Source organism: Haemaphysalis longicornis, unplaced genomic scaffold (genome assembly GCF_048455015.1).
Source record: "Haemaphysalis longicornis isolate Haplotype H1 unplaced genomic scaffold, Haemaphysalis longicornis Haplotype H1 scaffold_1, whole genome shotgun sequence".
NCBI lineage: Eukaryota > Metazoa > Arthropoda > Arachnida > Ixodida > Ixodidae > Haemaphysalis > Haemaphysalis longicornis.
The window spans coordinates 297,188,864-297,206,243 of record NW_027526203.1 but is presented as its reverse complement, the minus strand read 5'-3'; the positions used below and the strand labels follow the sequence as shown (position 1 = coordinate 297,206,243).

The 17,380-nt window shown below is 47.1% G+C and overlaps 1 protein-coding gene across 2 annotated transcripts in view; it reads left to right on the top strand.

The window, feature by feature from the left end:
• Positions 1–12,920: 12,920 nt before the first annotated feature.
• Positions 12,921–17,380, top strand: part of LOC144148674 (DNA-directed RNA polymerase III subunit RPC4-like) — a 47,031-nt gene continuing 42,571 nt past the window's right edge. The window contains exon 1 of one of the 2 annotated variants that reach the window (XM_077680199.1): positions 12,921–13,084. The gene's annotated coding sequence lies outside the window, so the exon portion shown is untranslated. The remainder of the gene's footprint in view (positions 13,085–17,380) is intronic. The other variant, XM_077680193.1, reaches the window with a different exon arrangement.

The following is a 17,380-nucleotide window of genomic DNA, read 5'->3' as shown; positions in this document are numbered from 1 at the left end:
ACAAGTCGAAGAACGTAAACAACAAAACAACAAAGAACGTAAAACAAAATTTTCCGTCTGCGATAACAGGACGCAGAGGAATTCCTCTGCGTCCTGTTATCGCAGACGGAAAATTTTGGAAGCCCGAATTGCTTGTAGTTCATTTATTGGTGTAGAAGACTTACGCTGATATTTTCTTTTACGCTGAACTTATTCCTTGTTGCTCTAGCTTCCTCTTTCTTGGAACGGTGTTGTGTTAATTTGTGAATGTTTTTAGGGCGGTTTCGTCCTCTGATCTCTCCCAGATTTCCGAGATTGTAAGGGGTGATTTCCAGCTCTCAATGTTTCACTTAAATGCACAGAGTTTGAAAAAAAAAGTTTGATGTACACTTGTTTCTAACGAACTTGAGACTTAAATTTGACTTACTTTGTTTCAGTGTAACGTGGTTTACTGCCGATTACGATTGTTTTCCTATTGCCGGATACGATTGCATATCAATTTGTCGTTCCAATGCACGTGGGGGGGGGGGGGGCATTGCTATTTACATACGGGATGATTCGCCTTATGATGTACTTGCCGATTTCAAGGTCATTAACGATGACTATAAGTGTATTGCGGAGAAATGTTACGGCATTTTGTTCACTCTTTTTTATCGCCCTCCATGTGGTGTGTTTAGCAACTTTTTGGACTTTCCGGAAAAAGCGTGGCAGCTGAGCATTCAGTCAAATTTAGAAAGTGTTTTTGCCGGTGACTTTAACAAAAATGACTCCTCGGAAAACCCATCTTATCTGCGTTTTGAAGAAATATTCCAGTCATATGGGTGTTTTAACGCGATTGATGAGCATTACTGCGATTGTTTCTATATTCACCGGATCCGGCGGTGACTAAAGTTCAGTTGAAAGTAAGCGCTTGTCCTGTCTACATACGGGCGTTTTTGCTTTTCGCCTCCATCAGAAAAGCGGCTGCCGTGGCCGGGAAGCGAACCCGCGTCCTCGTGCTCAGCAGCGCAATGCCTCAGCCACTGAACCGCGGCGGGTTATTTTAGACGGGCCGAGGGGAAGGCAGGGGAGTAGTAGTTCCTTCTTCACTGGAGCCCATATACAGTCCGCGCCGCCTGTGCTCTGGACACCAGCTGAAGCTGGGTAGGCAGAGAGGGGCTGGACAGCAAGATCTCCCATTGCTTTATTGGGAAGTCGACGAGAGGAGAAGAGGGTACGCAGAGCTGAAGCCGCACACCGCGATTATGCGGCGGAGTGTACCTACTTCTGAGCAAAATGTACACGGAGCGTCGTAGTTAACCACTCGGGTGCATTATGTGAAGACGCGCCGGGTGTGGGAAGGAGGCGGATGGTATGAGGAGACAACCATCCGGCGTGTGAGCGGTCTGATTTGGCCCACCGCCACTTTTGGCGCCCGTTCCGTTATCTAATAAGACAACCGAGCCGAGTAGCTTGCGCTGACAAACTGGACGTACTGGCAGATTTTTTTACTGCGAAGCAGTATATGTCTAACGCCCTCCCAGTTTTCCGGTGAAGCCACTTAATTCGATGCCGCTGCGGCGCTCCTCCTCACCACCGCTGACGCCGCTTCACAACTGTTATTTCCCTCGCCACCCCGATGCCGCTTTCACGAGCTGCGCAATCGGCTGATAACGGCGGTAGCGCCCTTATCAGGCGTTACCAGAGCAACTTGCGCACTTTGAACGCCGACGTGAGCTTGTGATTCTTTTTCAGCATGAAAGGCTTTCGGCGCGACATTTTCGACCGTGTATTTCACGACTAAGCACATGCCCATCCCCGGTTGCCGGTTTATGCGTGCAGCTGGTTGGGGTTGGAAGCAGGGTCTAGCGTGAAGACTAGCTGCATGCACAGCTAGTCTTCACGCCGCTACCGATGAGATGCGCGTTGTGCCTCCCGGTTCAGTGCGACCTGTCAGCTGTCCTCAATGGTCGAGCGGCTTGAGTTTGGGTTGGTGTGGTACACAGACAGTGAGATGCCTACGACGCGGGACGGAAACGGACAGCCACATGTTTGTCCACTAGAATAAAGCTCGAGTCATTCAAGGCTTTAGCTTTCTATGGGCAGACACGTATCGCTCCCCAGGCAGCACAGGACTATTCGGCCTAAAACAGGCCGGTGTACTTTGGCCAGTGATTTTCTGTCCGGCCGTTTTCCGGCAGCCATGTTCGGCCCATGTCCAAATGTGGGCCTTTTGGCCGTATACGGCCGTACTCCGATGGCTGTCCAACGGCCAGTGTCCGTCGGCCAGCCGACCGGCTTACAGTCATACGGCCAGATTCCAGCCGTAGGGCTCCGGCCATTCCAAAGCCACCCGTGTACGGCCGAAGTACGTCCGCCGGAGGACAGCCGAGATGCGGTCGTCGGACTCCAGCCGGACTACAGCTACCGGAAATACGGCCGTGCTACGGGCATTGGAGTTCAGCCACAGTACGTTAGCTGTACTAAGGCCGGTCACTGCATGTCGCGCAAGCAGATGACTCATTCGCGCAGTGCAGAAGCAGCACAAACCCAGCATTTTGGGTCCAATGCAGCCACATCAAAGTGAGTTCGCGCGCAAGCACCAGCCGTCAAGCTTTCAGCGCAGCTTTGCTTAATTACCAGCCTCAGTTGACAGCAAAATTCATTTATTAAACAGTGCTCACAAATTGTCGGTCCTTTTATTGCTGTGCCTCTTTTACTGCCGAACAGAGAAAATATTCAGTTCTTTGTAGAGCTTGAATAGATGTATTGTCCAGATCCTGATATCCTCTGTGGGGTGGCTTACCTGTAATAAACGGGGAAAGAGGAGGGGGGGGGGGGGGGCGGGGCGGCGGAGGGCGCATACTTTAGTGGGTTGAATTTCAGAGATAAATTGCGCCGCTTTTAGCCAATTTCTTTTAGGGCAATATTCCGGAACACTTTCATGCTATGACTACATAAACTATTTTTATAACAGTTGCTTGACCAATTTTGATGTATATAAAACCGGCGTGAATGCCTTTACGAAGCGTTTTGGTTCTCAACAAAACACTCAGGAGCATTCAATATAACTCCTTCACAAAAAAGTATGTCCAGTTTTTTGCCCATTTTTCTTGCAAAGACATTTTCTACTCGATCAACTTTTCTGATAATCTTGCGCAGGGCTGATCCTAAGAAGGAGCGAACAGGTACTTTCATTTTCAATCTATTTTAATGTTGTTTTCATGAGTGTACGTCCACACCACTCAATAGTCCAAAAGAACTTAATTTTCTTCTAATGTCATACTACGTTCAAAAAAGTCTAGACGCGTCGCGAATGACGCCCTGCTTCAGGTGGCTGCAGTTGTATCCCTTTGTGTTCACGCAAGGAAAGGCGTAAAATTAGAGTTACATAATTTGTTTCAAACCAATACCATAGCAATGGTAGCATGTATACAGGAAACCTTGCATACTGCAACGAATAGGGCAATAAATATTTTATTGGTCAAGGTTGAATGCGTAGGGTTCTCAACCCGTCGGAGGCAAACTTGCGCCTCTGGAAGTTTATTTATTTATTTATTTATTTATTTATTGTTTTTTTATTTGTTTATTTATTTATTTATTTATTTTTATTCATTTATTTATTCATTGTTTTATTTATTTATTTATTTATTTATTTATTTGTTTATTTGATACCTGTTTTCCTTTGCATGCATTACAGAAGGGAGATACATAACACTAAGCATTAAATATGAGACAAAATAAAATAATTCTACAAAGCGCGCTGAAAATCGTCAATATAAACAGTTAATGCAATCATACGTCGAAGATAATTACACTGCAGCATTGATGTAAAATAAAACGAATCGCGCAAGGCGTCACCTTTAAAGAAAAGTTAATAATTTGCTTTAAGCTAGCGGTCCCACTTGGAGATATGTAGAATGGCGCTTCGACATACTTCTCCCCTTCTACAATAGTTTTCGAATAATAGATATTACGAAAAAAGTTAAACCTGTGGTTTCGTCTGTGATCTTTCACGTCCTGCCATTTCAGTTTACTTTTACTTTCTCTCATGCTAAGTTGAGCGTGCCAATTACCTAATACGAATTGCACTGACATATTCTGTATGTTTTCGAGCGTATCAACGAGCTCTTTGGTGTAGGGATCCACGAAAACACATGCGTACTCCAAGATTGAGCGCACATGAGTGAAATACGGTTGTTCTTTTCAGTTAGATGGAGGTTCACTGAAATTTCGTCTCAGAAAGCCAAAAACATATGCAGCCGTAACTTTTATGGTGTGAACCTGCCTATTTAACCTCTAACCACTCCCTAAATAAACTCCTAGGTATTTATATTCCTCGGCCGTTGTCACAGCAGCATAATTTACGGTCTACGTATCCAATTGGAATGAAGGTTTTCTTGTAAAGGTGCCGTTAACACACTGTTTAACATCCAAAAACCTTTCTGAATCAGCACACCAGGATGTTATTAAATGCGAATAAAGCTGCAGGTATACGGAATCACGTTCATTCGCTATAGTCCGGTTAGCTACACAGTACGTTTGAACAAAGCTATAGGGCCAATAGTAATAACAATGCAAAAACCGATTCATTCAGTTCATAGGATGAAATGTACTACGCAGAAGGTGATATGCAACACCATCATTTGCTTTTATGCAGTCCAAGAATATACAGTCAACCACTTTAAGCTTATCTATTGCAAGAGCCAAATCGTGCGTGAACTCAACAATCTGCGTTGAGCAAGACAATCCTGACAAAATCCGTGTTTGCTAGGATGCTGGCGATTATGTTTACCCAAATTAGTCATGTCCCAAGAGTAGCTAAGCTCACCTTCAAACATCGGAACTAAATTAACAGCTAGGCTTCATCAGTGACAAGGCTCTGTTGTTATCGCAAACTTAAAATAATTTTTTTTTCTAAATAGGCAGTCGTAAAATCCCCTGAAGTAACATAGTGCAGGGCATAAAGTTGATCCTACCAATGCACGAGCGAGTCTCTTCTACGTTTATCACCAACAACATAGTGCAACATTGCTTGTCGCAGTTTAATTGTAAGCAGAATAACTTGCGCTTTTGCTCGCACTTGCCTTTCTTTGGTGGGGAGTCCTTGACATGGTGGCGGTTTAGCTCCTGCGTGGTTGCCGCTTGCTCGACGCCCTTGAAGGCCAGTTATTTTGGTGAACCATCTCCATCTCGGATCGGACATCTCTGGTAGATCGATGTCTCCAATGCTCTCCATTTCTTGAGCGGGCGAATAGCCTCGAGATGATGCGTCGACGAAGCCGGAGGCAGAAGCGTGGTAGCGGCGATGACTGGCGAGGCTTAGCTCACCCGTCGGTGTGGCACAGTCTTCTTGTGGCAATAAATGACATTTCGATGGCCTAAAAGGTTCCCTGCTAATGTCCAGTGAGTCCTTGTACCTTGCCCGTTCACCGAGAACACTCATTACTGTTTGACAAACGATGTTCGTTCATTTAAAACGTAGAAACACGGAGCGGATGAAAAACGCGTCCCCGTCGTTCGGCTCCCTAACGGCTCTTTGTCCCCCCAGAAAAAAACCGGTCGGTCTCCTTCCAAACACGTCTGTGCATGAATTCTCGGCGCCCAGGCGCGAGCCGTTGTTCGGCTGGATGCCGTTTGCCGAAAAAAGGACGTATAACCAGATACCTTACGTAGGCCGGTCTCCTCTTGAACACCGGTTGCCAAATATTCTGTGGCCATTCGCTGGCCGTAATTCGGCCGAAGACAGCTAACCGAATGCAAAACGTATATTCTGGGGCCGTACGTCCGCCGGACGCGCGGTTCACCGTTGAAACAACGAATGCACGGCAGCCGCGCTCCGGCCGGTCTCCTTTCGAACACCAACTGCCGCAAGAATACGCATATTCTGTGGCCGGTCGCTTGCCGTGCTTCGGCCGATTACCGCTTCCCGAAGAAAAAACGGATGCCCTAAGGCCGTACTTCGGCCGTTCTCTTTCTCAACATCGGCAGCCGTAAGAGAACTGAATATCTGGCAGCCGGTTAGCTGCCGTTGTGCGTCCGGACACGGGCGGACGGAAAAATGCCGAAGCGCTGGTTGCCGAATGTTGGCCGTTCAACGCATGATCAGTGGCTGCCAGAACCTGGATGCTGGCCGGACATGCCAGAAAGCGGCCATAGACGGGCCGGTCTTGGGGCACACTTTCTGTGCCGCCTGGGTCGTTCGGAGCAAGAATAGCGGGGATCAAGGAACGTCTGCCGGAACAGAAGCTCAAATGGGTGCGAAAACAACAGAAAGCCGCTGCCGCCGGCGTTTCCACCGCACGTTCCAGCTCGCCAAGTAGCTGGGAATCTCTCCCGGATATGAACAGCAACGTCGACGTGAGCCAATATTTCTTGTTCAGCTTGAATGGCTTGCAGATCGACAATTTTGGCTGTGCCTTTCTTTTCTAAGCACGCACACATTACTGGTTGCTGGTTTGTCAGGCACGAGTTGGGAGTGGAGGTAAGGGAAGGAGGATGCGTGCATGCGCAGATGTATGTTTCAAGCCCTTACTGATATGTCCGTTGTGTTAACGGAATGCTTAAACATGTACCATCGTGATAAATTGAAATACGAACAACGGAGCGCGTGGCTTTCAGTGCATGCCGCGCATCCTGGCGACGGGCCGCGTATGCGCAGTGCGAACAAGTTTGTGTCCAACGCGTTGATATGGAAACACCGTCGTTCGGCGTGTGATCTGGGGCCGAATTCTCTAAAACGATGGGGCGTCGGGTAGCGCCATGCAAATGCATGTGTTCTGGGGTCGGGGCCGTCGCTTTGAGCTGTTTCGGGACGGAGATGCCCTGCAGAAAAGCACCGTGGCAAGGGCCCGAAGCGACAAGCGAAGCGACGGGGGGCAGTGAGTGTCGCTTGGCGCCCTTGCCACAGTGCTTTTCTGCTGGGCTTCTCCGTCCCGAAACAGCTCAAAGCTACGGCCCCGACCCCAGAACACATGCATTTGCATGACGCTACCCTGTCACTTCAAAGCGACGCCCCGTCGTTCTAGAGAATTCTGCCCCTGGTTTGTCTTCCCACCGCGTTCGGCGCCCGCTCACGCAAGCGTTATCTAACTTTGTTGCTGCGTTGAGTGAAAACGGCGCTCGCAGCAATATATTCCTTTCTTTTTTATTTCGCGCCGAGCGCCCAGCGGACGACGGAAAGACGATGGTGTTTGTATACCAAGGTTGAAATGGTCACGAACTCATACGCGGCCCGTGAACCAACCAACTCGCACCAGAGTCCTGCTTAGTACGTCCACTGCCCCAACGCGAACTTTACGGTGTCCTCAGTGGTCGAGCGGATTGGGTTGGTGTGTTACGCAGACAGTAAGATGCGTACGACGCGGGAGGGAAACAGACAGCTCCATGTTTGTCCACTAGAATAAAAATATCAAGTCCTTCAAAGTTTCATTGGGCTAAGTGCTAACTGCTCGGTCGCAAATTACAAACAAACGTATTTTATTTCGTGCATTTCGTGTACTGCGTCCAGCTTCGCAGGTCATCCTTCTTCACAGAGTGGAAAGGCACTAGTTTTTGTGTGTGTGTGTGTGTGTGTGTGTGTGTGTGTGTGTGTGTGTGTGTGTGTGTGTGTGTGTGTGTGTGTGTGTGTGCGTGTGTGTGTGTGTGTGTGCGCGCGCGTGTGCGTGTGTGTGTGTGCGTGTGTGTGTGCGCGTAAGCGCGCGCATGCGCGTGCGTGCGCGTGCGCGCGTGTGTGTGTGTGTGTAGGGCGCCGGGCGCGGAATTAAAAAAATGAAGGAATCTCACGCGTAAGACTCAAGATAGCGAAGTTTCACAACGATCGCGACTGTTTAAGTAAACGATTGCAGACGATTCTTCTCTGCCACAACGACCTTTACTCCATCATTGTTGCTATAAGCATGAGCTCCCTCCAATTTTTTGGAATTGATAATCATCGGACATCATCTTGGAGGGGGCGCGCTATGAGTGTCTTTCTCGTTCCGAACAAGTGTTGCCATGATTTCGGCGAACGCTGGATTTGCCAGTCTTGGCCAATCTCTCTAAGTGGGTATGCTCGTTTTGGCCAATCTTGGCCAATGTATGGTCAGCATTCTTGGCCAATCTCCCCAAGTGGGCATTTTATTTGTATTTTTAACTGCGGACACGAAAAATAACGATTTGCTAAACAGCTTCGCTGTTAAAAAAAAAAAAAACGGCCCTTCGTCTACCGACAGCGACGGTTGAAACTTGAGAAGCTCAGCTTTCTCGCGAGATATTCGTTCGATGTCGTTGGGGCTGTAGAGGTTCACAGAGTTTTGTTGGCAGGACGGTCACCATCAGTGTATCAATAAAGCATCGCTTTAAATCTAAACTGCTTCGACCGTGTCGGAATGGCGCAGTCGGATAGACGTGGCTTCATAACGCGAGGGACCCATTTTAGATCCCGACCACACGGAGCGTTTTCTTTTTCTTCTTGAGGCGCTTGATGTGCCTTCGCTTATCACCACCATCGTTTTGTAAAATTCATAAGTTGGCTTACCAGTAGCGCGTTTTCGTGACGGGTCAGTAGACCAGTGAGGCATAGAAAGCTTTGCTTTAAAATAAATTAATATAGCGCCGTGCGCAGCGTTGAATTAAGTTAGACAACGGTATTGGCGGTGAGCGCGAACACAGGCGGCGCTGCGAAGCGCGCCTCCGTGACGTCAGCTTAGGGATTCTCGCATTTGTCGTCTGCTTCACTCAGGATTGCTCTCCCTGCTGTTTCTTCGCGCTCGGTCAACGTCTGATGCTTGTCCGCACCAGAATTGGCGTGTGGGTAACTTTTTATCATAATAATAGGCTTAAAATCGCATACACTAGCTCATGGTGTCAAATAAAGTATAGTTTTGGATACCGCGACGGGAGAAACATTGCCGGCGCCACCCCATTCCTTGCGAAGCCGGTCCTGTGCGGAGCGCGAAGAGTCGGACCTAGGCGTCAGCTTCTCATGTAAGCATTCGAACAAAAGGAACAGTCAGCTGCTAATAACCGAAAACAGCGAAAATGGAAGACCAAAACAAATTCTAGGCCTTCAGGGCTGTCGGCTTTGGGAGAAGGCATCGCGATTCCCGGTAATCATATGTAAGGGAAAACAGTTTTTGCAACCTTGCCGAACGCTCGAACGCGTTTTGTCACATCCCTTTACGTTGTCAAGGCATGAAAGTTTGCCGACATGCACTACAGACTGCAAAAACTGTAGGTTGAGTTCCAAATAACCCAGTGTGTAAATACGCGCGTGCTGATATACCAGGCATCTAACCAGTATGGAGGTTTATTGAGCAAAACGAGTCACGTCTTCGTTAACTTTATAGTAACACATATATAAGACCTGGAGGGATATTTCAGAACATTTTGCACAGCCATATCTTTCCGATATTCGGATATGCGTTATAGGAAAACTGCACTCAAGAGGAGGGTGAGGAGTAAGGGGAGGAGGGGAAAACTTTGTTTAACAATTAAATCGATCTGGTTAGTGGGCCGGGTCCTCAGTCCAGGACAAGAGAGTAAAAGTAATTTTCTTCAAATCATAGAACGCCATCCCAAGTAGAATAGGATTTGTTCTTCGCGCCTGGAAGGGTTGAAAAGCAATAATGAGCTACTTGGAATTCTTCTTCGGTTTCGAGTCTTGTAATATATGCAGGTATACTATGTATTACGTTAGTTAGCGAGTATATCATGGTTTCAACACCGTAATCATGTCATCATTGTTCGAGTTGAGAGTCAGTTCGTTATGATAACGATATAATTACGATAGAAATTCGGAGCACAAAAGCCGCCTTCGAGTACTGTGGACCACGTTGTTTAGGGCGCGATCGCGGTGGCGTAGCACAAACCTTCTCATTGTATTTGCATGTGAATGAACAAAGCACGCTGCGGATATGCACTTTGTTGCACGCAGCCGTAATGAAAGCCAATTCGTGAAGAAGGGAATGTATGCCATACAAAATGAAGGAAATATCCACACGACCTTGTGAGGCTCCCAAACATCCCGAAACCTCCTAATAAGAAGTTGGTGACGGCGCAGAAAATTTAATGCGTTGGGCAGAAAAAAAAGTAAGAAACATTAATCCGATACAAGACAACAACAAAAGAAACAGAAGAAAGTCGCTTTATTTCCTGCTGTGCGATGAGCGTGTAGAGGCCGCTGCTTGGTACGTAGTATTAGACTGTTCAGTCTTCATAGGAGCATCTCAAAAATACTGCAGGGAAGCCTATGCATTTTGAATACTTATCGAGAAGCTCTGATCGCTGATCCTCGCGAATAAGCAAGAAAGGACGAGTTACACACGATCTTCTGACCGATACTCTGAAGAAAGTTGTTCTCTATCTCTTCGTGTGTTGCAAACTTGTGGGGGATACAGCTTCAAATTATTCAGATGCGTCAGAAGCTGGCAAAATAACTGAGTCGCTAGAAATACGCTTTTTAACGCACTACAGCAACGAAGCGGGCGATTTCTAGCCCAGGCACTGTTGCCCCTCACAAGCGGAGTGTAGCAGACGACAGCGGCGCGAATCCCTAAGCCGACGTCAGAGCCAGGGGGCGCCACTCAAAGATCTCACCGCCAATACGTAGACGGCGCTGAACGCGACGGTAGGCCAAATCAAAACATTCATACGCTGTGTACGCTTGTTGGGGACGAACTCTCGTAGCTTATTCCTCCTGCTGCGCACACTCGGCCCGGCGCCAAGATGTGCAGCATGTAGTGAAAGCCACGCGCTCCGTTGTTGTTGAATGTATCGTCATGGTACATAAAAAAATCTATTAAAAAATTACTACTGTGAAGAGGAAAGACAAGCGAAGCTGTATTGGAGAATAACTATAATTAAGTTATGTATGGTGCCTCACTATGTCGATCTAAAGAAAATACGTACACATTTTATGTATTTACAGCATGCTGCGGTCTTGAAAAGACCAAGCAGGAGAGGCACAAAAATTCAGCGGCAAACACACGTAAGCGCGCGCGCGCGTGATGGATGATGATGACAACAAGCGTACGCAAAATACAAAAAGATAAGTTAATTATACAGAGATGTATAGAGGACCTTCAACAAAGGCGAACACGACCTTCAGAACAACGCAGATGGGTCTAACTCCGTATTACACATTCACTATATACAATAAACAATAAAGGCGTAGCAAAAAAAAAAAAAAAAAAAAACAAGAAACTACAGTACAGACAAAATGGCACGTTCAAAATGGCACATGACTGAGATGTGAAGACCGCTTCAGGTAGTGAATTCCATTCCGATACTGAACGTGAAAAAAACGAATTCTTGAACATGTTTGTGTGGGTTCGATACGGAAGCAAATTGTGCGTGTGCCGATGTCTTGTGGGGCGTGATTGAAATAGCTATGAACATTGGGACTCAGGCTGGGCCCGCAGGCCTATTGGTATGGGCACACTGCCTTCTGCGGCCCTTGCAGGCTTGGGTCTCCCAGAATATATGTATGCTAATAAAGTATTATTATTAAATGGCTGAATGTAAACAACAGCTTCAGGCGATCAACTTTTCGTCTATGTTCCAGGGTTGAAATGCTGTTTTCCAGCATAACTTCATTATAATTAATTATATATTAATTCTCATACAGTTTGGTTTGGGATAGTTTCGATAAAACAGCTGTTACAGCCATTTTCTGTAATCATGCATATTCCCTCCGTAGACGGCCATGCATTAAAGAGACCCAGAAAAGCCTATTGTAAAAGTTACAAAAATATAGCGATGCAATGCCGGTGGAATTATTGATCTACATTCAGTATTAGCTGCACCAGAAGCAATTAAGTGCACCTCTCCCCCCTTGCCGATCAATTCCTCCAACTGGAAACACTGCGACGCTCGACTTCCGTTCTGCTCTAGCTACATTCCTGCGCCTATGCACGCGTCAATCGCTGCGGTCCCGCCTTTGCCTCGGGATCGCGCAGAAAGGAGGAAGTGCAGCCGGAAGCCAGTGGCAGTGACGTTGCCGGCGGCCGACCTCGCCGGCGATTGGGCGAATCAGGGGACGGCTCGCCGTTGCGTCAGCCGCGATCGGCTCGCTGCAGCGTCGCGCTCATCGGCTGAGAAAGGCTACCTTCAAAAATTGTTTGCAAATTATCCGTACAACGTATGGGGCTCACACTTGGCTCAAAAATCCCCCGTTATGTGTTTTACCACCTGAATGCATTTGATTGCCACCTTCACAAAGCTTTTCTGGGTCCCTTTAACAGCAGACGGGAATTCTGTAACGTTTACAACTTTAGTGTCAGCTAGCTAACGATGACAATTAAATGAAACTCGGCCTAACGATAGAGTCGTTTTAGCGGCCAATTTCAGTATGATCTTTCCCACGATACCTGTATTTCCAGGAAACAGCTAGAGCATTTTGTACTAGCTTTGTAGTGAGCGCGTGCTATTCTTTATCGACGTGACCCGATAGACGCCCGCTATTTTGATCAGAACCTAGTACTGGGCAGCTTCACTTGAAAAAAAAAAAAAAAAAGCTAAATTGGATGGCATTAGAACCAAGACCTGTCCCGTTGGGGAATCCACTGCGCCATACCCGGCATGGTTAACGCTCTTAGCGCCCTCAATGGTTTTACCCCTTTTTTCTACAAAAGTTTTTCGGGCCCGTTGGGGCTGCTCTAAACATTTAGTTCACTCTGGCAAAAACCATTCATGCGAAAAAACAAGACTTGCGTTCGTTGCATTTTGTGTGTGAACACCGAAAACTTGCGGAGCTGCATGCCCGATGAATTGCGGCCTTTGCGCAGACTTTTGAGATAAACGAACGAGTGGTTTGATTAAAAAAGTGAGATCCTTTAATCAGGATGTTTCATTGTTGTAACAACCTGTATGAAGGCGAAAGCGCAAAGTCCTGAAAAATTTGCGCACATCATTGGTCATGGTCATGCGCCTCCTATGGCCGTCAACATAGCAGCGCGGTGTTTCCGACGCCTATCGGACGAAGTAGCCAGTTGGCGCGGCTGGCGCGGCTGGAAGGAGCTTGTGTACCGGAGCGGCGGCAGTTGCGGTCGGCCCTTACTAGCCTGACACGCGGGCCTGGTTTGGAGTGAAGTTGAACATATTTACTGTGGCGCGGCTCGCGCTGTGCTACGATTAGCTGTGCCTGGTAAGCCTCTTTTTTTTTGCGCAACAAAATGACTACTTCGCCCGGGCTGTCATTTACGAGGCAGCTGTGTCCGCGTGCCTACCGGCAGATCGGTAACAGCCCAACGTATAAGACTGCTTACTCCCGAGTAGCTTGTTATTTACACCTTCCTTATTTATGTTCGTATCACATGGAGACGTATTGTTCATGTGGCCGTACCATTTGCGTAACAGTCGGTTTTATCTATTGTGAGCGTGAGCTTATAAAACTCTCAAAGCTACTGGGGCAAGTTGTGACCACGTTTTTATGCGGATGGGAGGCAGCGTATAAGCGAACAAATGTGCGAATTGTAGACAGTAACAACACAGGTTTACGGTAATCGCTGAAGTTCGTCGCAGGAGGCAGTTCAAAGGTATTGCCGTGAAGCTTTTTTTTTTGTCGGCTGCTGGGGGGGGGGGGGGGGGGGGATGCCGTAGAAAAATGCGTATTATCGCTGCGCGGTGTGACATCGGCAAGCTGTTACGTCAGCTGGTTGATGGCAGATTTACGAGTAATTGCGGTTGTTTACGTTTTTTTTTCTGTCAGACAGGACTCGGGGCTTGAGATACGGCGTTAGCGAAAATTTTTCTTGTAACGAGTGGCCTTGCGTTGGGCCAGCTTCCTCGCCGGAGTGTTGATCCGGCCTTGACGGATATTGAGCCTACTCATTTTACCATTTGCAATAGGTCACGCGCAGTCTAAGCACACCCTCAGACTGAGGAACGCCGTAGGAATAGGTGTGAAAACAAATGAGTGCCTGCTGCCCCAAAAGTTCGCGTACAGTTTGTGATACGTGATCGAGGATAGCACTATGCGGAAACGGCATGCCATTGCCGCCTTGCAGTTTGACACGCAGCGCCGTAGGGCCATGCCAATGAACGAAGCACTCGGTTAAAAATGAGCAATAACAAAATCTCGGGGGATTGAGGGTGCGCTGTCTAGGTGCACATTTTGCCCAAATCGGCGACGGGCCTGACGAGGTATGCCCCATTTCTCTCAAGGCCTGCTGCTAACGATAGCCAGGGTGGCGTCACCTAGCGTGCGCAGCGCCGTCTGGTAGTTGTACCATCTGTTGGCATGTGCGTTGGAAGTGCGTAAACTTGGGCTGGCGCAGTCTGCGCTCCGCTCCTTGATTAACTTTAAATGGAAAAGTTTTTGCTTGGGTCAAACTGAAGGGATCAACCCTCGAAATAGTGACCTTTTGTTCCACAGTGTAGCCTAAATTAGTCTCGGAGTAGCGTGATCCAGGGGGGTTAAAGGGTGGTGAATCGGACCTATCTTTAAATACTTCCACATAAAGATCATTATTGTTATCATTATGACCTCTGTGTTCGCGTATAGCAGCTGGTTTGGAAGTTTTACTGCGAAAATGAATATCTGTGCGATATAACAACCGTGAGGGCCTCGGCGCTGATGGGCAACAAGCAGAAAAGAACGTCAGCGTAACATGCTGGTAACTAAATCTCTGCAGAGTGCAATAAATGTTCTTTTGGGTAAACTGAGGAGGTATTTGACATACTATGTCATCTCCATCAGCCTATTTATGTCCACTGCGGGACGGAGGCCTCTCCCATGGACTTCCAACCACTTTTATCCTGCACTGTCCGAATCCCATCTTTGCCACCAAATTTTCTTATCTTATCCCCCATTGAGTTGTTTCTCTTCGCCTACATCTAGTCCCGTCTCGGCAGCCACTCTGTGTTCCTGGTGGTCGACTGGTTGTCAGCTCTTTGCATTACATGTCTAGCCCAACACCATTTGCTTGCTCTCTTAATTTGAGCTAGGATATTCTCCACACATATTAAAAAGCTTTGATTAAAGGATTACTGACACGAAACTTCAAAGCTAAGATAACTATGTAGAAAGTTTCCTTTGTCTGTGGAGATATCTGTTGGGAAATTTCAATGGCAACTATTCACTATAACCTATTTTAAATCAATTTTAGACTTTCTATGCACGAGAAAGCTCAGAATGGATTCCTTTTGGCATCAGCATCAGCATGACGCGTTGAGTGCCGCACTTTGCACCTTGCCCCAAAGTGGCGACGTCGGGGCACTGGCTGCTGTTGATGACACGTCGCCGTTCTGGGACTGACGTCATGCTGCCCAGGCACATGCGACCATAACCGGTCTGGACGCGCTCGCTCACTCTACCGGCCGTGGCAGGACGAGAACAGGGACATCAAAAGAGCTGTCCTGTCATGGTGGCCGCCTCGGTGTTCTTGTCGTCGAAGCTGAAACAAATAAACCAGGCTGTAAATAATTATTTACCTTGTGATCGACCATTTAAGGTGGTATTCTGCGATTACTGGGCTGGTATGCACCCACAGCAGTGAAAAAAATGTAATACGAAAATTTCATGTCAGTACTCCTTTCAATCTTCAAATTGGTGTGCGCCCTTCCCTCCCCAAACTACACCCTCCTGCTTTGTGCGGGTGCATGCCCTGAAACTAATTGTAGCTATTTGGGGAAATTCAGTAAAGCACTTCTTTGGGCTATTTGGCTGTACAAAATGCGAACTGAGATGAGGAAACACTGATGAGGAAAGCGGGAAGGCGCAACTTGTGCCTTCCCGTTTAACTTGCGTCTTCCCATCTGTGTTGTGTTTCCTTGTCTCCGTCCGTGTTTTGTACAGCCTTAGCAGCACAGGTATTCCAGCACAGTTAAGCCATTTGGGGCGTTCGTAGCCTCAAACGTATCAAGTATAGTGTTTGTATGTTCACGACAATGAACCTATCTAACTGCTGGTTTCACCACGCCAATATTTGCAGAGTAGATCAGGGCTAGTAGTTTTCTGTGTTTACGGAAAGCAACTGTGCTTTGCAGCATCAGTGTCACAAGCCTGTTATTGGCGGTAAATGCGACCGCGGGCAGTTCTGCAAAGCGCGTATCCGTGACGTCAGCTTAGTGATTGTCGCATGTGTTGTCTGTTTCACTCGGGCTCGCTCTCCCTGCTGTTTCTTTGCACTTGGTTGACATTTGATGCTTGTCCGCACCAGATTTTGCACGTACCAAACTTTTTATCACAATTAGACTTAAAATTGCATGCACTAGCTCGAGGCATAATTTAAGCTCGGTTTTTGATACCACTCCGGAAGAAACATTGCCGGTGTTCCACCATTCGTTGCGAAGTCGGTCACATCACTTTACTTTGTCATGGCATGAAAGTATGCCGACATACACTGTTGGGCGCATAAAATCTAGGTGGAGTTTTATATAACCTTTAGTTTGTATAGGCGCCTGCTGGTTTTATACCAGGCATCAAGCCAGTATGGAGGCTTATTGAGAAAAACGTCGGCAATTCAGCACGATACCAATAAGCTGGTCGGTTAAAGCTCGGCGGCTGTGCTCGTATAGAAGGCATGGCACCATACCCGCTTCATCTACTAAGCAATCGTGGTTTCAGCCTTGTCTTATATTTGTAATGTAAACCAAATCATAGACTTAGGAGTGACACAACCAATTTTCATTATTGTTTTTCTGTCCTTATAAAAAAAAAACAGTATGCAGAGGAAAAAGTCAGTACAGAAAGGAGCTAGTGCTAGTCAGTTTCCATCATTTCTGCAGGTGTGCCGCCATATTATGCTTCCTCAGCATGCTCATTTTCATTTAATTTAAAAGTACCTCTTATTTGACACATGTACACAAACACACACACACACATTAATCACATATGCGCTAAACTAGATGTTCGGACCTGAAGGGATATTTAGAGTGCATTTCCCACAGCCATATCTGCCTCATTCAGGTATGCGCTATAGTAAGACTATAGTATAGTCAAGAAAGTAAGAGTGATTTTGTTCAATTCATGGAATGTCATCCAGCGGAGGCCAGGATTTGTTCTTTACGCCTGAAGGGGTTGGAAAATAATAGAGCTGCATGGACATATTCATTGGTTTTAATTCTTGTTGTACTGGAAACCGGCATGTAAACTATTTATTGCATTTGTTAGCGAGCATTTAAATCCTTCATCACCGTAATCATGCCATAACCATTGGAGTTAAGGGTCAGTTCGATATGATGACGGCTACGATAGCAATTCGGGCTGCCTTTGAGTACTCTAGACAACATTGCCTGCCATTTTGCGGTGGCGTAGCGCATACCTTCTTGTGCTTGCATATGAATAGACAACACACGCTAGGGATATGTACCTTCTTGCACGGAAGCCAATTCGTGAAGGAGGGAGTGTATGCCATACAGCCTCACCAACTTTGTGAGCCTCGCAAATATCCCCAAACCTCCTAATTAAGATGTTTGTGACGGTGCAGAACAGTTAAAG